The sequence below is a fragment of the Schistocerca piceifrons genome, chromosome 6 (assembly GCF_021461385.2).
Source record: "Schistocerca piceifrons isolate TAMUIC-IGC-003096 chromosome 6, iqSchPice1.1, whole genome shotgun sequence".
Taxonomy (NCBI): Eukaryota; Metazoa; Arthropoda; class Insecta; order Orthoptera; family Acrididae; genus Schistocerca; species Schistocerca piceifrons.
The window spans coordinates 134,930,569-134,944,505 of NC_060143.1; the positions used below are offsets into that span (position 1 = coordinate 134,930,569).

The 13,937-nt window shown below is 42.4% G+C and overlaps 1 non-coding gene across 1 annotated transcript; it reads right to left on the minus strand.

Annotated features, from left to right (window-relative positions):
- Positions 1-6,322: 6,322 nt before the first annotated feature.
- On the minus strand, positions 6,323-6,395 carry Trnaa-cgc. Its single transcript has one exon. It is a non-coding gene; the product is annotated as a tRNA-Ala (tRNA).
- Between the last annotated feature and the right edge of the window lie 7,542 nt (positions 6,396-13,937).

The following is a 13,937-nucleotide window of genomic DNA, read 5'->3' on the forward strand; positions in this document are numbered from 1 at the left end:
TGTTACTTAACGGAAGTTTTCACTGTTCGGTAGGTCAGTGCAGGTTTATTGAGTGCCTACCTGACTGTGTGCCCAAAGCCACGTATCCCCTAAACGTCAAAAAAATCCAGTCTTTACAAATAACAAAATGGCTTGAAATAAATGGTGTTTATTAAAACTTTTGCCTAAGTTATATATTCCCTATTAGACATTCACCTGTTGTAGCATGCCTAACGTTTATTTCTGAACTAGCTTTACCATTCATGTTAATGTAGCGAAAGGGGCAGGATTTCGACCGTGTGTGTAAATAGCAAGTAAGCTACGAAGCAAATTGTCAAACTGGAAAGTATTCGTGGCTTTATTCATCAAACAGTGAGAGTAGGCACGTAAATTTGAGGGAGGTCTGGATGCTTTTGCAAAATTTTAGCAAGGCCTACAGGGAACATAATAACTCACATGCCGGAAAATTTTCGTTTTTCAAGTTTACTTAGTGTGGGCCAAAAGTCCCGAAAGGGTTATATCTGTGAGTAAAAGTTTTATTCTTTTCTACTTTCTTTTCTTTCAGATACTGACTACTGACAAAAGAAGGGCGGGAGACTGTCAATCCTTGCTCTTTAAATCTGTAAAATATCAGTGGAAACTAATTATAAACAAAAAAGTTATTCACAGTTATAGCCCCTTTGTGACTTTTTGTCCACCCTGTATGAACTCGTATTATAAGCATAAATTTGTTTTTAATGCTTATTTTTGCTCTTATAAATAATATAAGAGATACAGAATTACAAGTCAATTCGAGAAATCACATTTGTGGTCTTGAACCAACTTTACATACTTCGCTTCTCGTGAAGAACATCTTTCGCGAAGAATGCCTTGAAGGTGGGAATACGTTAACCATAAACGGTATATGCTCTCAAAAAAATTATTTTTTAAGAAATATAGTTTCACATATGTATGCGGGGCCATGTAAACAGCCTGTGTTTTACAATTTTCGTTATTTTCCGTAACAAGTTCGCTCCAAAATTCTTTAGCGGATGCAGCTGCTTTACGAGGACAAGGAAACATCTTCTTACAAGTCGACTACATCTATTTGAGGCGAATGCTGTAGAAAACTAAACAGATTTGCAACCACATCAGTCCATTCTGCCACTGGGGGCACTTCGTACGGCGATTTTAAGAATTGCCACAGCTTCCACATTTCGGTAAAGTCTTGTAATCTTTCCGTAAATTCCTTGCCAAGCTCTGTTCTAAAAGCTAGAAACACTGCCGTGTCTATTTCGAAATACTTCTTTTAATATTCAAGTGTTGTTGGAAAATGAATAAATTCTTGATATCCAGTAACGTTTTCAAACAAGAAATCCACTCTGCGACGGAAACCAGACTGACTTTGTTTCAAATCTCATATTAAATTCTCGTTTCCTTGTACGTCGGTGTTGAACACATTTAAATATTTCAGAATGTCTTTCACGAAAATCACAGCTAGCAATTTCACTCGCATACTAGAAATTCCAGGTATGCCCTTGCTCCCTTGTATCCAAATTTCCCAATAATTAGGCTAGTTGTCATTTTATTTGCCAGAAATTACCATTAACTAAGCCAAAGAACATTCTAGTGTTGTAGTAAATCAGAGTACGCCATATCACATTCAGACAGAAACTCCTTGAACTGCCTTTGTCGAAGAGCTTTTCAGGTTACTACTGAGTGTGTCAAAAAGGGCTGTCTGATAAAATAGTAACACACCCTTGTTATCTCTGGTCCTCTTTAAATATCTTTGCCTGTCGTAAATGGAGCACCATCAGTTCATTTTTTTTTTTTTTTTTTTTTTTGTCATCAGTCTACTTACTGACTGGTTTGATGCGGTCCGCCACGAATTTCTTTCCTGTGCTAACCTCTTCATCTCATAGTAGCACTTGCAACCTACGTCCTCAATTATTTGCTTGACGTATTCCAATCTCTGTCTTCCTCTACAGTTTTTGCCCTTTACAGCTCCCTCTAGTACCATGGAAGTCATTCCCTCATGTCTTAGCAGATGTCCTATCATCCTGTCCCTTCTCCTTATCAGTGTTTTCCACATATTCCTTTCCTCTCCGATTATGCGTAGGACCTCCTCATTCCTTACCTTATCAGTCTACGTAATTTTCAACATTCGTCTATAGCACCACATCTCAAATGCTTCGATTCTCTTCTGTTCCGGTTTTCCCACAGTCCATGTTTCACTACCATACAATGCTGTACTCCAGACGTACATCCTCAGAAATTTCTTCATCAAATTAACGCCGGTATTTGATATTAGTAGACTTCTCTTGGCCAGAAATGCCTTTTTTGCCATAGCGAGTCTGCTTTTGATGTCCTCCTTGCTCCGTCCGTCATTGGTTATTTTACTGCCTAGGTAGCAGAATTCCTTAACTTCATTGACTTCGTGACCATCAATCCTGATGTTAAGTTTCTCGCTGTTCCCATTTCTACTACTTCTCATTGCCTTCGTCTTTCTCCGATTTACTCTCAAACCATACTGTGTACTCATTAGACTTCATTCCGTTCAGCATATCATTTAATTCTTCTTCACTTTCACTCAGGATAGCAATGTCATAAGCGAATTGTATCATTGATATCCTTTCACCTTGTATTTTAATTCCACTCCTGAACCTTTCTTTTATTTCCATCATTGCTTCCTCGATGTACAGATTGAAGAGTAGGGGCGAAAGGCTACAGCCTTGTCTTACACCCTTCTTAATACGAGCACTTCGTTCTTGATCGTCCACTCGTATTATTCCCTCTTGGTTGTTGTACATATGGTATATGACCCGTCTCTCCCTATAGCTTACCCCTACTTTTTTCAGAATCTCGAACAGCTTGCACCATTTTATATTGTCGAAAGCTTTTTCCAGGTCGACAAATCCTATGAAAGTGTCTCGATTTTTCTTTAGCCTTGCTTCCATTATTAGCCGTAACGTCAGAATTGCCTCTCTCGTCCCTTTACTTTTCCTAAAGCCAAACTGATCGTCACCTAGTGGCTTCTCAATTTTCTTTTCCATTCTTCTGTATATTATTCTTGTAAGCAGCTTCGATGGATGAGCTGTTAAGCTGATTGTGCGATAATTCTCGCACTTGTCAGCTCTTGCCGTCTTCGGAATTGTGTGGATGATGCTGTTCCGAAAGTCAGATGGTATGTCGCCAGACTCACATATTCTACACACCAACGTGAATAGTCGTTTTGTTTCCACTTCCCCCAATGATTTTAGAAATTCTGATGGAATGTTATCTATCCCTTCTGCCTTATTTGACCGTAAGTCCTCCAAAGCTCTTTTAAATTCCGATTCTAATACTGGATCCCCTATCTCTTCTAAATCGACTCCTGTTTCTTCTTCTATCACATCAGACAAATCTTCACCCTCATAGAGGTTTTCAATGTATTCTTTCCACCTATCTGCTCTCTCCTCTGCATTTATCAGTGGAATTCCCGTTGCACTCTTAATGTTACCACCGTGGCTTTTAATGTCACCAAAGGTTGTTTTGACCTTCCTGTATGCTGAGTCTGTCCTTCCGAGAATCATATCTTTTTCGATGTCTTCACATTTTTCCTGCAGCCATTTCGTATTAGCTTCCCTGCACTTCCGATTTATTTCATTCCTCAGCGACTTGTATTTCTCTATTCCTGATTTTCCCGGAACGTGTTTGTACTTCCCCCTTTCATCAATCAACTGAAGTATTTCTTCTGTTACCCATGGTTTCTTCGCAGCTACCTTCTTTGTACCTATGTTTTCCTTCCCAACTTCTGTGATGGCCCTTTCTAGAGATGTCGATTCCTCTTCAACTGTACTGCCTACTGCGCTATTCCTTATTGCTGTATCTATAGCGTTAGAGAACTTCAAACGTATCTCGTCATTCCTTAGTACTTCCGTATCCCACTTCTTTGCGTATTGATTCTTCCTGACTAATGTCTTGAACTTCAGCCTACTCTTCATCACTACTATATTGTGATCTGAGTTTATATCTGCTCCTGGGTACGCCTTACAATACAGTATCTGATTTCGGAATGTCTGACCATGATGTAATCTAATTGAAATCTTCCCGTATCTCCCAGCCTTTTCCAAGCATACTTCCTCCTCTTGTGATTCTTGAACAGGGTATTCGCTATTATTAGCTGAAACTTGTTACAGAACTCAATTAGTCTTTCTCCTCTTTCATTCCTCGTCCCAAGCCCATATTCTCCTGTAACATTTTCTTCTACTCCTTCCCCTACAACTGCATTCCAGTCGCCCATGACTATTAGATTTTCGTCCCCCTTTACATACTGCATTACCCTTTCAATATCCTCATACACTTTCTCTATCTGTTCATCTTCAGCTTGCGACGTCGGCATGTATACCTGAACTATCGTTGTCGGTGTTGGTCTGCTGTCGATTCTGATCAGAACAACCCGGTCACTGAACTGTTCACAGTAACACACCCTCTGCCCTACCTTCCTATTCATAACGAATCCTAAACCTGTTATACCATTTTCTGCTGCTGTTGATATTACCCGATACTCATCTGACCAGAAATCCTTGTCTTCCTTCCACTTCACTTCAGTTCATATGGAAACTATTTTATCGTAATTAATGTTTGATTTTGTCAAGAAATCATCAAAAGTCTTGAACAAACCTTCTCCGCGAATCTTGCCTTTAAACGGCAGTAATACTATTAGCAATTTTTCCCTATGTACGATACAATCGCGCAAATGCTGACGTCATCAACAGTGTCACATGGTTCGTCAAGGACAATAGCATAAGAATGACAATGGCACAGCAATGTGGCCTCTGTTAAAGTTCACCCTAGCTACTTTTCTTCTCAGTTTGCGTGCTTCGTTTATTACTTCCTGCCAACAGTGGAATACCTTGAATAACGGCGACGATATCCGTCTTTTCTTCAAAATGTGCAGTGCGCACTTCCAACATACATTCATTTACTACCTCAGAGTCCCTGAATGGCTTCTGGTTTTTATTAAGCTTCCAGCGCACGTGCGACGCCGTTTCTCTGCAGATTTGTCTCAGTCGCTCTTGCACCACCCAAGCACATGCTTTTTTATAGGACGTTAAACATGCTTGTAGTTTAACTACGGTAACAAACTTCATGGGTACCACCTCGCATAGTGTCAGACCTATTTATGTCCGACGTAGAGCAGTAGCTAGACGTGGCCTGGACTCAATAACTCATTGGAAGTCTCCTGCAGTCGTATGAAGGGCTTATTTCAATAGTGCTACAGGTCCATTACCTCCATTTCTGCCTATAATGCTTCTGAAATCAATGATCCAAACAAACAGAAAGAAAGGTTCATCTCTAGCAAGAAGCCATATGCTTGAATATTTCTGATATCTCAACTGCAGATTTTTCAGCGCTCATTTAACTATAGGACCTTGTATCTCACAATGAACAAAAATGGACTTGCACCGCTATTGAAATAAGCCCTTCATATTGAGCCGTGCTTCCTCTATAGCTGTCCATAATTGCGAAAGTGTTGTCGGTGCAGGATACTGTGCATGAAGTGACTTATCTCATAAATGTTCGGTGGAGTTAATGTCGGGTGATCTGGGTGGCCAAATCAATCGCTCGAATTGTCCAGAATTTTCTTCAAACCAGTCGCGAACAATTGTGGCCCAGTGAGATGGTGTATTCTCATCCATAGTTGTTTGGAACATGAAGTCCATGAATGGCTGTAAATGGTCTCCAAGAAGTCGATCATAATCAGGGACCAGTTCATTCCATGTAAACACAGCTCATATCATTATAGAACCACCAACAGCTTGCACAGTGCCTTGTTGACAACCTGTGTCCATGGCTTCGTGGTGTCTGCCGCACGGGAACCCTGCCATCAGCTGTTACCAACTGAAGTCGCGACTCATCTGACCAGGCCACGGTTTTCCGGTTGTCTAGTGTTCAATCGATATGGTCACGAACCCACGACAGGCAAGCCAAATTTCGTCTCAGTGTCCTAACGGATACGTTTGTCGTATGTCCCACATCAACTGCTGCAGTTGCTTCACACTGTGTTACTTGTCTGGCAGCACTGACAACTCTACACAAACACCGCTGTTCTCGGTCGTTAAGCGAAGGCCGTCGGCCACCGCATTGTCCATGGTGAGAGGTAATGCCTGAATTTTGGCGTTCTCGGCACGCTCTTGATACTGTGGACCTCGGTGGTGGTGGTTAGTGTTTAACGTCTCGTCGACAACGAGGTCATTAGAGACGGAGCGCAAGCTCGGGTTAGGGAAGGATTGGGAAGGAAATCGGCCGTGCCCTTTCAGAGGAACCATCCCGGCATTTGCTTGAAACGATTTAGGGAAATCACGGAAAACCTAAATCAGGATGGCTGGAGACGGGATTGAACCGTCGTCCTCCCGAATGCGAGTCCAGTGTGCTAACCACTGCACCACCTCGCTCGGTGTGGACCTCGGAATACTGAATTCCTTAACGAATTCCGAAATGGGACGTCCCACGCGTCCAGCTCTAACTACCAAGCTGCGTTGAAACTGTCTTAGTTCCAGTCGCGCTGCCACAATCCCATCGGAAACCTTTTCACATGAATCACCTGTGAACAAACGCCAGTTCTGCCATGCGCTGCCCCTTGTACCTTGTGTGTGCGATACTATCGCCATCTGTACGTGTCCATATCGCTATACGATGACTTTTGTCACCTCAGTGTATCTTGAGGCGTTTCACTGAGAGGAGGAAAGTTTTTCTGGAACTATGATGTTATGTTTAGTAGCGTCACTACAAACTAGCGCTTTTAAGAATAGCGACCGTTTTGTAGCAGTTGAGGCAAACTGAAACGGCTGTAGGTCTAACAGTCAGAAACTTTCTAATTTCACTGTCAACATTACGCTTTTTAGACACCATATTTACTGATGCACGAAACTTTATTAGTACACGTCTATAAAGGAACGAACGCTCATGTTGCAACAGCCGTGCGGGGTTGCCGTGCGGTTTGAGGCATCTTGTCCCGGGCCGGGCGGCTCCACCCGTCGGAGGTTCGAGTCCTTCGTCGGGCATGGGTGTGTTTATTGTCCTTAGAATAAGTTAGTTTAAATTAGATTAAGTAGTGTGTAAGCTTCGGGACCGATGACCTCAGCAGTTTGGTCCCATAAGACCTTACCATAAATTTCCAAAATATTCACTTTGCAACAGATCACAGCGACGGATGCCGGCCCACTGCCGTCCACATCGCAGCTCACATTTCGGTCGACCAATGGTCGAAACGCACTTGGCAAAGAGTCGATCAGCCCTGCCACATCAACTTCGGCATTGCTGACGTTGAAATAAAATCAAAATCAGTCTTCGAGAGCATGACAGTGGATGCTCGAGCTTGTGCGTACAGATTCCTACTAGAATCATTTTTTTTTTTTACTAATTTACTTTGTTTCATCGCCATCAACGTTGAAATTCATTTGCGCTGCAAAATCGAATGCACTGATGCTCGAGCAGCCGCACACCTCGCAGAAATCGCCTCACGTCAGATGCACGCTATGTGATCAAAAGAATTTGGATACTCCTATGTGATACGGAATTGAACACTAGATGTAACGGGAGGCAGACCTGCCAGTATAAAATGTGAGAAACAATAAAAGGAGAATGGGACGGCCAGCAGAGCTAAGCTATTACGGACATTTAAACCATTCTAAACCCGCTCAAGTCGACTGTTGGTGATGTGACTGTGAAGTGGAAAAGTAAAGGGACAACCACAGCTAAACCAGGATCAGGCAGAGAGCAGGTACCAACGTGCAGGAACCGCTGAGCATTGCAGAGGTTGGTTGCAAAAAATGGCGCCATACCAAGGATGCGAATCCCTCGTGAACTCCAGACCACTACCAGCAGTTCTGCAAACACAGTGATTGTGCGAAGGGAGTTAAAAAGAGAGGGGTGCAATGGTCAGCATTTCCCATGAAATATACTTTCATGAAGTCAGTGCTAACTGGCGCTTGAGCCGGTGTAGAAAGTGGATCGACAGCGGATGACTGGGAACGAGTGACTCTGACTGATGTATCGCGCTGTATCACGTGGAAATCCGGTTGGATTGTTTAGTTTTGTCGGACGTCTGTAGAGCGTTACCTGCCATCATGTGTATTCCCACTGGTGAAGCATGCACGAGATCGTGTTGCGGTATAGGGGTATTTTTCGTGATTAGATTGTGGCCCTCTTATTTTGCCTAAAAAATCGCAAAAAGTGGAAGGATACGAACACATTTCAAACCTTCTTAATAAACGAAATGAATTTCATGTATGAGTCAGCTATCATCAGGAATATTTTGTGAATAAAACCATCTAGATCGCTATTATTTCTTTTAAATTTGTTGTATCTGGGATTCACAGTCATAAAATAGCCTGCAAACAGTAATCTGCAGCTGCGGTCTAATGCATTTGTGACTAGTGACGGTTTAACGAACATGTGCACTTACAGATTATGTAGTTTTACGATGTTTGAATACGTGTGCTCGGACTGTGTAACAACGTCAAGAGTGTATTTAACAGTATTGACAGTGACTTACAAATCCTATGTCGCAGATTCCTACACCTTCTACCCCTCCGCCGTTGTGCCCCAAGGTTCCGTCCTCTCCCCTCTTTTCTACCTTCTGTATACGGCGGACATGCCGCCCCGCCTCCACCCCCCCACACCTCCCCCGTCCACCTTCTCCAATACGCCGATGACACCGCATTCCTTGCCCTCGCCCCAACCTGTGACTCTCCCAACACCTTCTCCAATCCCATCTAGACCGGTTCACCACTTGGTGCAACCAGTGGTTGCTCAAGGTCAATCCTTCCAAGACCCAGGCGATCATTGTTGGCAAAACCACCCTTCCTTCCGTCTCCTCGACTTCTATATCATCATTTATGGCCGTCCTATCACCCTCGCCCCCACCCACAAGTACCTTTGCATCACCCTTGACCGTCGCCTCTCCTGGACCCCCCATCTCCTTACAATCCAAGCAAAAAGTACACTCCCGTCTCCTCAAGTTCCTTTCTGCCTGCACATGGGGTCTGGACCCCTCCACCATTCTCCACACCTATAAACCCCTCATCCGCCCTATTCTCTGCTCCCCCCAACCTGCCTGGATCTCCGCCCCTCCTACCTTTTACAAATTCCTTCAAATCCTGGAACGCCATGCGCTCCGTCGCCCCTCCCCCATGCAGATCCTGTATGACCTCATTCCATTCCCGCACCTCCTCCGTTTCCTCAAATGGATACGGATCCTCTACACCTCCCGTAAACTTGATCCCCCTCACCCGCTTGTCTCACCCATCCTCTCCCACTCCCGTCTGCTGCCGTGCCTGTATTCCCACATCCCACCCGCTCTCCATCTCTCCACTCTCCGTACCCTCGCCCAAGGTGGCTTCCACCAACTCTTCCTCCCTGATGATGCCCTCGTCCCCTCCATCCACCCCTCCTACCAACTTTGATCCTCCCAATCCACCCCCTGGGTCTTTTCCCAAGGGCATCTTCTCTCCCTCCTCCCTTCCTCCCTCCTTCGTCCCCCCTGGGATTTCCCTAGCCTCCTATCTTCTTTCCTCCTCCTCCCCCTCCCGTCTCCTCTGCCACTGACATCTACACCCTCCCCTCTCCTCCTCCCCCACCTTTTCCCCTGTGGCAGGTCCCCGGATTCGTACATGTACAGTGAAAATTCGCGCGCCGGAGATCATCGCCATTGGTTTGTTCTGTGTGCCATCGTGTTAGTGCTTTAGTATTTCACCGCCCTCGCTCCATCGTCCACATGTGTCATTTTAGTCATCTGTGTTCGTGTACCAGTGCTTCGTTTTTTTTAGTTTATCACGCCTGTGAACGGCTCCGTGTTTTTTTACTCATGTGTCTACTGTTTTTTGTCCATCGTTATGTTTTGTTCTTCTGTGTCTTCCCGTTTCTATTTGTATTATCTGTGGCCGAAGAGCTGCGTAATATTGCCGCTGCCGGCCTACCTTTGTATAAGGTGTTAAAATAACAATAAAGAAAGAAAAAGACATACAAATGTGTCAGCTTACATTACGTTGACACTGCTTAAAGCCATAATATCACTTGATAATGGCCTAAGGCCATTGCAATAGTGTAATAAAAACTTATAACGGTCACTGGCGGAAAGATGATGTCCTTCAAAAAATTAATTTTTTGGATTATGATGCAGAAGGAAAAGGAAAGGAAAAAAATAGTTGTCATATATACAGTTTTATTCACAAAACATTTTCCAGCACTGTGTTTGCGTTATCACGACAATGCAACCTGTGATCAATCAGCTTCTGTGAGGGGTGGTTTCTTGACAGCAACATTCCCGAAATGGACTCGCCTACTCAGAGTCCCGGCCCGAATCCAGTGGAACACCTTTGGAATGAGTTAGATCGTGAGCTTTGCCGAAGACCCTATCGTTCGACATCACTACCTTCTCATGTTTCGGCCCTTGGGGAAGAATGGTGTACCATTTCTCCATAGACCTCCAGACGCGTCACTGAAAGTGTTCTGTTCCCAACGGAGCTCGATCCTTACGTCGTATCTAGGTCCACCGGAATTCTTTTGATCAGATAGTGTATGATGACCAATGGTCATAAGGCAACATGACAGTGTTGCTGCGTTTAGGCTTATTGTCGGCATGGCAGCGTAGGACGGGGTTACGAGTAAACTCTAAAATTTTGTTGCACATTCAATTCAGTCACGGTATTACCATGCCAGAAGGACTTCATGGAATGCAAAAAGTCTGGTAACTGTCTACTGAATTTTAATTTAATGATAAATTAAAGTTTTAAACTATTTTTTGCGGTCAAGTTATGAACGTTGCCTACTGTAAGTGACTTCACACTTCCGGTAAGCTGAGCAGTTTGTTACAGAATATTTCTGCCGTGATCGGCGCAACACACGAGAAAGAAAGGTTAATTTTTGCGTCCCACCAGGAATTCCTCGCGTCCAGATGCAGGTTGCTCATCTCTACGCAACTCACAATTGTTATCAAGTTGATTTTCAACGTATCGCTAACATTTTCTGGAATTCACCAGAATACTATAGATGAGCGTAAAGGCGCCATTCCACTAAAAAATAAAAGGGAACGATATCGAAATTATTGCATTTCTGACACAACCCATTACCATTTTGTGTAAAATTTAATTTGGAATTTGTTATTCACGGTAAGTTAACAGAAATTCACAGTGAAGCACACAAAACGGCACGAGGAAATAAAATAAAGTCTCACAGCTTGGGAGGATGTGTGTGTGTGTTTTTTTTTTTTTTTTCTTCCAGTAATTTTTGGGTTTGCAGCCGGATACAATCAACATTGTGCCACGATATTTCGGCCCAGAGACGTCAGGCCATCCTCAGGTGAGCAGACGAAGTACTGAATGCAGTCATGGTACTTATAGCGAATTTCGCACATGCAAATGGAACTGCGTCAGGAGGCGACATGCGCGAGGCAGCCAAGTTGTGTGTGCTGCCCTCAGTGGTGAAGTAAGAACAAACTCATCGCTGAGTATCGACTGAGCATGTCGATTCCGTTGTGACCGCATAATTTTAATAATTGGCTTCCAATTTTTATCCAGCTGAAAGCCGTTATCACGATTCATGACAAGGGCCAGAGGTTGACCAACGCGTTATGGACTTGCTCAGTCTGTGAAGCTCTTACTCTTGAATAAATCATCCAGTTTTTCTGAAACTGTAATCATTTATTTGTCTGCACGTATACATCACATCTACTGATTTCCCTACCACTCAGATAAATTCTTTTGATGCATCGTTTACACACCCGCCTATGGTGTATACCTGTAGGAAGTTACATCCGGTCACGTCTTCTGGGTGCTTCACTTACTTGTCAGGCAGTGCATATCCCGACATGACACGAAGTAAATGGATGTTGTTAGAACGATAATTAAATATTATGCGCTTCGGTCCGAGGTTGTAGTTGTCAACCAATAAGCTGACTCTCTTCTTCTGTTAACTCCAGATTTCTCAGTAGCAAAACATCGTCACAAATATATTCATAGCTAGCTTCTTTCACTATCGCATAAACTTACAGAATAAGCAGGCCACACTTTTTACACAGTACAACGTTGAAACCAATCACACGCGTTCCTCGAATACTGATCAAGCGAATAATTAATAATAGTTACAGGAGCATAAGCTATTTATAAAAGTTTTAGTAACATGTACTCATATTCCATTCTTAGTAACCTTAATCACAGTTAAATCTGTTAATTTACAATAATTCAGAACATATGTTGCAACTACTACACTGAGATGAAGAGGTTGCCAAAGGAGAATAACCGTTGATGAATTTCGAAAAATAACTAATGGAAAGCATAATTGCTGACAAATTACAGCATCATACTTAAAAATGGTAATTTTACATTAGAAATCATTTTAAAATTACTATTACCATTTCCACAACTATTTCCTGTTATTCTTTACAATTCTTATAACAGAAACTTTAAATAGCACTGCTAATATTCCTAAAGTTTATATTAATACTATCCACACAGTGCTTTTTATTTACAACCAACTATTAACAAAACGTAAATTGTTATAAGAATTGATAGTACCACAAAATAAATTTAAATTTCACACATAACATTTAATTATAAGTCAACATGGTGTAATGAAGTATCTTTCGTTAGTAAATTAATGTAAGTACGAAACAATACACATTGTGTCATGCTGTCTGCTAGTCGGAAATCATGTTCTCCAATAGTACCCAACATTAAACAGCATGGTCGTAGAAAAAAGTCAGTATGTAAACTAATGAGGCAGCGCAACACGTTATCTAATGCTGATACTAGTTCTTAGGTAGCATTTCAAATTGTAAATTGTAATACATCAGTGTTAGTCTGTCGCTACCTCATTTGATTATATTTTGTAAAGCCAGTGCAAGCAAGGCCCTGTAAAAGAGAGGCGATAAAAACTTCAGTCTTTGATATTCGGGTATCACAATGAATGAAGGGCCCAGAGGAGAAAGGGATGAAGGGGTGGGAGGGGGGGGATGAGAATGTTCTAGTGTCACGCTTCATTTCTTGTAACAGAATCATGTGAGAAGTCAATAGTTCTGAGCCGATATCGCGATTGAATCACACATATATCTCACGGAATGGTGCTTGGTTAAGGCTCAGATATACGGGAGGAATGGAGCGCAGTTTCTCGGCAAACAATCCAATTTAGGTTCTCGTATAGTAGACTCCCTGAATCATGGCAGGGGTAGATAGATAGTCGGTGACTTTTCTTCACAATCATTTTACAGTATTAGACATACCAATGTAATATCGCAGTAAAACACAGCTAAAAGTTAACAAACACGCAGGTGTATTGTTCTAGTTAATTCAAAAATAGTGTTGTACTACATATCCACACCTGACGGAATACATTGCACTCAACGCGCAAAACACACACATATGCTTCCGACTGTGCAGAATGGATTAATGATCGAGTTAATCTATTTAAAGAGATTTTTAATAAGCACGATCACTGTTTTTAATTACTACTCCTATGGCTGTTTTCTGTAGTTTGGATAATGCAGGCATATTTTGTGTATTTCGTTTCCAAACGTTGTAGCAAACTAAGGCCTGTGTTCTTACCTACGTATATATTTGATATTTTTATAATGCTACCGTGTCTTTTATAATGTTATTTTGCGTATGGACCCTTAGGGCTTATAAAAAGAGGTCTGCAGACGGTCATCACACCGAAATCGCTAACCTATTAATAAATAAAAAGTGAGGCATGGGCTTTTGTTTTCTTTAACGCGTAACTGATGCGACCTTCATATTACAAAATGCAGATACCAAACCAATACATCTGGGTAGAAATTGATGCGAATGGCATCCAAGCAATTCAGAGAAAGGAAATCCGATTAGAAGCTTATGAGAGGTAATTCAATGTCAGTCGCTGGGGAAAATAAGTAGGAATAAAGACAAATTTCCGCAGTTTGTGAAACGGGCGAGAGCTTCTGCTAAAATTGCTTCGAAGAGTGG